This window comes from Hyperoodon ampullatus (assembly GCF_949752795.1).
Source record: "Hyperoodon ampullatus genome assembly, chromosome: 4".
Classification (NCBI taxonomy): Eukaryota; Metazoa; Chordata; class Mammalia; order Artiodactyla; family Ziphiidae; genus Hyperoodon; species Hyperoodon ampullatus.
The window spans coordinates 3,770,375-3,779,446 of record NC_136917.1 but is presented as its reverse complement, the minus strand read 5'-3'; positions in this window follow the sequence as shown (position 1 = coordinate 3,779,446).

Below are 9,072 nucleotides of genomic sequence, written 5' to 3'. Positions count from 1 at the left end.
ATAAAACGGAGATTGGACAATCGCCTCAAAGAGATTGCTGCCATCTTACTTTACGGCGCTGGGTTCTGGTTACACCCAAAGCCATTTCCGGCCTTGCCCAGGAAGTCGGAAGTGGGCTTGTGAGCTTCCGGCCGTGGCAGTCCTCGTCGTTCGTGGCAGTCTTCGTCGTTCGTGGCAGTCTTCGTCGTTCGTGGCAGTCCTCGTCGTTCGTGGCAGTCCTCGTCGTTCAAGGCAGACGCCAGCGGACTCTGCTGCTGGGACGAGGGGTAGTTTTCCAGAAATGACTGTCCTCACTCAAGTGAAATCAGCGGTGCCCTTAGTTCGTAACGGGGTCTAAAGGGCAACTCTGATAGGTAAACCTCTCCTGCCGGCGTCCCCACCATGGCCCCAGCGCTGCACTTCGCCAGCCCCTTCCCGAGCCAGGCCCTGTCCCACTGAACGTCATTGCAGTGGGGTCACTGATTACCCCATGAACACTGATTAGAAGTTTAGTTAATCTGAACTCAGTGCTCTCGTACACCCTGCTCAAAAGCCCGCGAGGAGGAGGAGTTTGTTACATGGCTTTGTGTATCAGTAAAAGGACCTGACCTAAAGTCATCACTTCTGAGTGTCGCCGGGAGAGGTCTAAGGGGAAGGCTTCAGGATGGATGCTTTATTTTTGCAAAAGACCTAACTTCCTCTGAGGTGAACAAGTCAAATGGATGGAATTTTTCCTTCTTCCCTTTGGAACTCCTCCCTACATTCCCTTGCCCCATGAATAACCACATTAGGGAAAAAAAAAAAAAGTTTTTTAAAGAAGTAGAGCCAAATATATTTTGTCAGTGATTTAAAAGATGTTTTTCAACAAAATTGGAAATTTTATTTTTTAAATTCCAGAAGTGATTTTTCTCCAGTGCATGAGCGAGACCCTAACAGTTCTAAGTAGACAGATGTGATGGATAACGATGCCTCAGACATATCACATTCCTTTTTGTTATTAAGGTGCCGTACAAAAACCATGAAAATTACATACAGAAATCAGAAACTACTTATTTGTTGTCTACCAGTCTCTTTAATTTTGCAAAACGGGAGTTTCACTGTAATGGTTCCATTTAACCTACCATTTTCTGTGTACCCTAACCTGAATTTTCTAAACCTTTCCTGTTCAGCACTACTACAATATCTATTATCCTTATATTTTGTCCCACAGCTTCTTTTCCCTGTGCATTCATTCCTTAGCAGGCATGAGCTTCAAGTTGTCCCATATCTGTTGCATTTGGTGGGAAAACATCTTAAATACATGTAATGTCCAGACTGCTCCTAGATCACATCCTGAGGTTCAATAGCCTCCCTGATGTCTCCACTGGCCTCCCCCAGGGTTAACTCTCATTCACCAAGAGCAAAAGTGTATAGATTGTAATATAATCCCCAGCGGTTTTTCTGCTGAGTTTGGATAATGTTTCAGGTAGCAAGAGGTTAGCTTCTGAGTCACCCTTGTCCTGGGTTTCCTCTTACTTCTCTGACCTGTTGGTTAGTTCCTTCATACAGTGTGTTTACTGAGTGTCTGCTACATGCCAGGCACTAGCAGCATGTAACTTATAGTCTGTGGTGCTCATTTTATAAATTGGTGATATTCAAACTAATCACAACTCAAAAAATATGTTTTGCCTTGCAACCTAGTATACATATATGTATGTAAATATATTCATAACAAAAGTTTCAGGAAAAGATCTTTACTCAATATGCACACCGTATTAATATTTGCTATACTATTATTTTTAATGCTGGTGGAGACCTATTCTGTTGATTTCATGAGCCACTCACAGTTTGAAAACCCTGCCCTAAATGTCAGTGCTTCCCAGGCCCTGATGCTAGCCTCTTACCTCATGCAGCCTAATTTCTCTGAAAGCCCTCAACCAAGTGCATGGCTCTGACTCCTACCCATGGCTACTGCTCCTTCCTTGGACCTCTGTCTCTACCCAGAATCCCCACAGATCACATAATGAGATCCAGAAGCTTCTCAGACCAATGGCCAGTCCATGGCTGCCTCTCACTCATTGCGCACAAATCTGATTTCATCCCCTTTTCCCAAATCCTGCTGCTGCTTCTGTATTTACTTTGTTGGTGAATAGTTCTAATCATCAACCTATTTACTCCAAGGAGAAACCTAGAAGACATCCTAAATGAATCCCCCTGTCTTCAGTCTGCATCACATTAAGTATCTCAGAGAGATCCCTCCTCTCCATTTCATTGCCATTGCTTCAGCTTAGACCTTCCTCACCTCCCCTGTAGATAATATACCTCAAGAATCTTCTAGGGCTTCCCTGGTGGCGCAGTGGTTGAGAGTCCGCCTGCCGATGCAGGGGACACGGGTTCGTGCCCCGGTCCGGGAGGATCCCACATGCCGCGGAGCGGCTGGGCCCGTGAGCCATGGCCGCTGAGCCTGCGTGTCCGGAGCCTGTGCTCTGCAACGGGAGAGGCCACAACAGTGAGAGGCCCGCATATGGCAAAACAACAACAACAACAAAAAAAACCAAAGAATCTTCTAAATTAGCTCTGTAGAATAGAACTTTGAGCAATGATGCTAATTTCTGTAACCACACTGTTCAATATGGTAGTCACTAGCCATGTGAGGGGTGCTTGAGAGCTTAAAATGTGGCTAGTGCAACTGAGGAACTAAAATTTTAATTTAAGTTAAGATAGCCATACATGGCTGGTGACTAATGTATTGGACAGCACAATATCAATGTTCTCCCCACCCCAAGTGTACGGCCTTCCAGTCCCTGACACAAATAAAAAACCAACCAACCCCTGTTGACTAATGAATGAAATATAAAAATATGAAAGCCATATAAAGATGTTAGTAACATCACCAATTACTAGGTAGTATCACAACTCATCTCTTTTATTAGTAACTTTTAATTTCTTCATACAAAAACTGTTATCTTCATGTTTAAAAGCTACCTTTATTAGTTTGTTTTTTTCTACCAGTAGAAACTACCTTTTATGTTTTTTTTCCTACTATCAGTCAAATATTTGATAAATACCACCATCAGTTGCTCATTAAACATATTAGTTGACTAGTGTATAGTGATAGAAAGCAGATCAGTAGTTGCCTAGGGGAGTGGTAGGAGGGATTACAAAGCGGCACACAGAAACTTGTGGGTAATGGATGTGTTTTCTATCTTGGTTGTTATGAAGATTTGATTTGTGTATATGTTTGTCAGAAGTTTTCAAACTTTACATTTCAATATCTGAAATTTTGTATGTCAATTATACCTCAGTAAAGCTGTTTCTTAAAAAAAGCTGATTGAAGGGCTTCCCTGGTGGCGCAGTGGTTGGGAGTCCGCCTGCCGATGCAGGGGACACGGGTTCGTGCCCCGGTCCGGGAAGATCCCACATGCCGCGGAGCGGCTGGGCCAGTGAGCCATGGCCGCTGAGCCTGCGCGTCCGGAGCCTGTGCTCTGCAACGGGAGAGGCCACAGCAGTGAGAGGCCCGCGTACCGAAAAAAAAAAAAAAAAAAAATCGGATTGAATACTTGCTGCTCCCAGAAATAGAGTCTACAATAAAGGTTAATAAAAGGGACAGCCTTTACTCAAATGCGGGAATTATTTCTACCCTTGTTAAATCTACTGGGTTTTCCAGAAGTAAATTATTTTCCCTGACTTGCTCATGTCATTTGACAATAAAAAAAGCAAACACTTATGCAGTGCTTATCTTGTACCAGGCACTGTTCTGAGCAGTTTATATCTATTCATTTGATCCTCATGACAACAAACTGAGGTATATTGTACCTCCATTTTACAATTAAGGAACTAGAGGTTGAATAACTTGATCCAGTTTAGTGGAGAGTTGGAGAGAACAGACTGGAAAGGCAGGTTGGAACAGGTGAAAAAGGGACTTAATATCATATCAGGAGAGTAAACTTCATTTAGTGGTTAATACAAACCTTTGACAGTTTTTGAGCAGGAGTACGACACAGCCAGAGCTTATTTTAGGGAAATTCATATGGCAATTCATAGCTGTATTTGCCAATGCCTAGAACACTACTTGGCATATAGTAGGCCCTCCATAAATATCTTGAATATTTATGGAACCATGTTGGGAGATATTTATTGATGTAGATTTGTGGGGAAAGATAACCATTTGGATCCAATATTTTCAAGTTGACAAATATGCCCATAACTTTATTCTTGACCTTCTAACTTTCTCTCACTACACTCATTATTACTGTTCCAATTATCATTCCCCTCTATAATGACTCCCATAAGAAACAAAAATACACCTTCCTGTATTTTCTCTTCATGGTTTGAGTTCTTCCCTCCATAGCTACACAAAAGAAAGTTCTGTAATCGAGCCCTCTTTCACATAGCAGTGTGTCAAACCTTGTGTACGGTCATCATGTACAAATTTCTCTTCTCCAGGTTAAACATTCTCAGCCCATTCAGTTATGTGATGTATCTATCACCATCCTAGTCACTCCTCTGGAACTGGCCAATGTCACTTAAATGCATGACATCAATACTGAACAGCGAGTCCAGAAATATCCTAATTAGTCCATTTATCTGGCTTGAAAAGCTTTGGAATTATCCTCAACCAGTCATCCTCTACACCAGTGGTCCCCAAACCCCAGGCCACGGACCGGTACTTGTCCGTGCCTGTTAGGAACTGGGCCAAATGGCAGGAGGTGAGTGGCAAGCAAGCGAGCAAAGCTTCATCTGTATTTACAGCCGCTCCCCATCGCTCGCATTACCACCTGAGCTCTGTCTTCTGTCAGATCAGCGGTAGCGTTAGATTTTTATAGGACCGCGAACCCTACTGTGATCTGCGCATGTGAGGGATATAAGTTGCGTGCTCCTTATGAGAATCTAATGCCTGACGATCTGAGGTGGAACTGAGGCGGTGATGCTAGCGCTGGGAAGCAGCTGCAAATACAGATCATCATTAGCAGAGAGGTTTGACTGCACAGAGACCATAATAAATCAATTGCTTGCAGACTCATATCAAAACCCTATCAGTGAGTGGCAAGTGACCATTAAGCTGCACCTGGTGGCAGGCTTTATAGTGGCAAGTGAGTTGATGTGCTTCAATTGTACAGCTGCATCTGCTGGCAGACTTTAAGTCAGAATAGGACATATTTTAGTCTGCGCATGGCCCGCCCATTATTTTATTTACCACTTCCATCCGCGCCTCTTTCCCACACTGTACACTTGTCTCAGTCATGTTTCGGTAAGCCCACAAGCTAACCCTAGCCAAAATGAGTAAAAAACAAATGTCGCTGGAGAGCTTCTTTGAAAAGGGGAAACTAATGATGGGACAGCAGAAGACTCTAAGATGCCAACAAAAAGAAAGCTGCATTTAAAAGAAAATACTGAGAGTCCTACTTAAATTATGGGTTCATTGCAACAGGTGATTCACATTCTCCAAGCCCACTTTGTATAATATGTGGCGACTGGCTATCCAGCGAAGCCATGAAACCTTCAAAACTGCTTTGCCAAATGAAGACCAAGCACCCTGCATTAAAAGACAAGCCTTTGGGGTTTTTCAAGAGAAAAAAATGTGAACACGAAGAACAGAAGCAATTATTGAAGGTCACAAATTCATCAAATGTGTCTACACTGAGAGCGTCATTCTTAGCGGCTAACTGCATTGCTAAAGCTAAGAAGTCTTTTACTGTCGGTGAAGAGTTGATCCTGCCTGCTGCTAAGGACATTTGTTGTGAACTTTTAGGAGACGCTGCAGTTCGAAAGGTGGCACGTGTTCCTCTTTTGGCTAACCATAACTAGACGAATTGATGAAATAGCAGAGGATATTGAGGCACAGTTGTTAGGGTTAATGAGTCACCGTGGTACACAATCCAGGTTGACAGGTCTACTGAAGTTGACAACAAGGCAATAATGCTTGTTTTCGTGCAATATATTTTTCAGGAGGATGTGCATCAGGATATGTTATGTGCACTTTCGTTGCTAACCAACACCACAGCTTCAGAGCTATTCAAGTCTTTGATTACATGTCAAGAAAACTGAATTGGTCATTTTGTGTTGGTATATGCACAGACGGAGCAGCTGCCATGACTGGACGGCTTTCTGGTTTCACTACCTGGGTCAAAGAGTTCGCTTCTGAATGTGAGTCTACGCACTGTGTCATCCATAGAAAAATGCTGGCTAGCTGAAAAATGTCACCTGGACTTAACAACGTTTTGCAGGATGTGATTAAAATCATCACCCACATTAAAGTACATGCCCTTAACTCACGTCTGTTCATGCAGCTCTGTGAGGAGATGGACTCAGAGCATACATGTCTTCTCTTATACACAGAAGTGAGATGGCTTTCTAAAGGTAAATCACTGGCCAGAGTTTTTGAGTTATGAGAGCTGCTCCAGAGAGTTTTAGAAAAACAGTCACCACTGGCAGCACATTTCAGTGACACAGAATGGGTTGCAAAACTTGCTTACTTGTGTGACATATTCAACCTGCTCAAGGAACTCAATCTGTCACTTCAGGGGAGAACGACAACTGTGTTCCAGTCAGCAGATAAAGTGGCTGCATTCAAAGCCAAACTGGAATTAAGGGGGTGATGAGTGAACATTGGGATTTGTGACATTTAAACATTAGCAGAGATTTTGAAAGAGACTGAACCAGGGCCTTCTTTCTCCCAGCTGGTGCATGAGCACCTATCTCAGCTTTCAAAAGAGTTTGTGCATTACTTCCCAACCACAAAAGATCCCTGAACTGGGAAGGAATGGATCCACGACCCATTTGTGAATAAGCCAGGTGAATCGACTTCATGCTAGAAGAGGATCAACTGAGATCGCAAATGACAGTGCCCTTAAAAGTACGTTTGAGACAACTTAAAATCTGCATACATTCTGGATTAAAGTCAAGGCAGAATATCCTGAGATTGCCACAAAAGCACTGAAAAGCCTGCTTCCATTTCCAGCATCCTATCTTTGTGAAGCAGGGTTTTCTGCAGTGACAGCGACCAAAATGAGATTTCGGAGTAGGCTGGACATAAGCCACACACTTCGGATGTCACTATCTCCCATTGCCCCCAGATGGGACCATCTAGTTGCAGGAAAACAACTCAGGGCTCCCACTGATTCTGCATTATGGTGAGTTGTATAATTATTTCATTATATATTACAATGTAATAACAATAGAAATAATGTGCACAATAAATGTAATGCTCTTTAATCACCCTGAAACTGTCCCCCATCCCCCACCCCGGTCTGTGGAAAAACTGTCTTCCACGAAACAGGTCCCTGGTGCCAAAAAGGTTGGGGACCACTGCTCTACACAATGCTACCTTAAAATGTATCTACATCTCCCACCTCCATTCCTTTCTGGTTCAGGCTGTCATCACCCTAGGCCTGCATCCTGTGTCTGTTTTCCACTTACTTGCCTCCTGCTGCCAGACTTGTACTCCTTACACCATGATGCTATACATGGATCAGCAGACATTCATTGAGTATCTGTGATGAGCAGGCACTGTGCTCATGCTTCAGGGCATTGTTTATGAGTGGGGCAAAGGCCCTCCCTTAAACTATGGGGGAGAAGAACACATTCTAGCATAGGCATCTCCAGGTTTGTGGAGACGGCATTTGACTAAACTGTTAAGAATGTGTGGATTTCAAAGCAGAGTTCAATTGCATTCCCAAACCACCACAAGCTAGGAGGAGAGGCATGGATTACATTCTTCCTCATATCCTTCTAAAAGAACCAACCCTGCTGACACTTGAGCTCAGACTTCTAGACTCCAGAACTGTGAGAAAATAAACTTCTGTTGTTTAAGTCACTCAGTTTGTAGTACTTTGTTACAGCAGCCCTAGGAAACTAATACAAGCCCCAAACTAGAAACAACCCAAATGTCCATCAGCTGTATTTATTCAGTAAAACAGGTAAATAAAGTATGGTATAGTCACACAATGGAATACTATACAGCAACAAAAATGAACTAACTACAACCACACTCAACAATATGAATAAACCTTACATACGGAAAGTTAAGCAAAAGAATCAGACTCAGAAAGATTACATATAGTATGATTCCGTGTATATAAAGTCAGAACTATAAGTTAGCCCAAACTAATTTATGGTGTCAGGATTATGGTTACTCTTTCTGTGGGAGTAGAGACAAGAAGTGGGCCAAAGGGTTTTCTGGGTTTCTGGAAATATTCCATTTCTTAATATGTGTGCTTATGCATGGGTTTGTTTAGTTTATAAAAAAGCAAGGGGAAGGTCTGAGGGACCTAAGTGTACACTGATTTAGGGAACCCCTGAGCAGAGAAGAGGGGCCGAAGCTCTGGATGAGTGGCAGGATGTGTGGTACTAAGTGACCTTGAAAGGAAGATTAGAAATGGTAAACAATGGTCCTGAGAGCCATCATCCAGAGTCTGAGAGGCAGCCCTGAAGAGGGGATGGTCACATTCCCAAAAGCGTTTCCGGAAACCGACACTAACAGCACATCTCAGTGGACCAAGACATTGCACAGAGAGCTCAGCCAGTAAGCTCTTGTAGAGACAATTGGCAAGCAGGCCAGGAGTACCCCCACCCCTGGCAGTGCGACCCTGGATGGGTCATTAATTTGTGGGTGCCTCCTTGGCAGAGCTGTGGCGAGGATTAAGATAATAGGTATCAAGTCTGGCCTCATTGTAAGAAGTCACTAACTTACTGCCGGGACTGTTCGGGCGGGTGGCCCTGCCGGGCACCCGTATCCCCGGCTGTAGCACCCGCGGGGACCCTCTTCGGCGACCCAGCGGGCGCCTGTGAGCCGCAGGACACCATATAGGGACTCCGGACCCCGCCACTGGATGCTGAGGCGGTGCACGTGGGTCAGCGCCTTTTCCTCTGATTGGGCTGGAAGAGGCCCGGGGAGGGGACGTGGACAAAGGAGGAGGCAGGGATTGGTTAAGCCTGGGAAGAAGGCGGGGTCTTGACAAAGGAGGGAGGCGTGACCGGAGTCTCCCTAGGCCCCGCCTTTTAGCTCCGCCCCCTTACTGGGAGTCTGGCTTGAGCAGGCGAGGCTGAACCTTTAGTGGAGCCTTCTTACGTCTCCTAGTCCTCCCAGCAACCGGTGACGCGGCCCTCATGAGG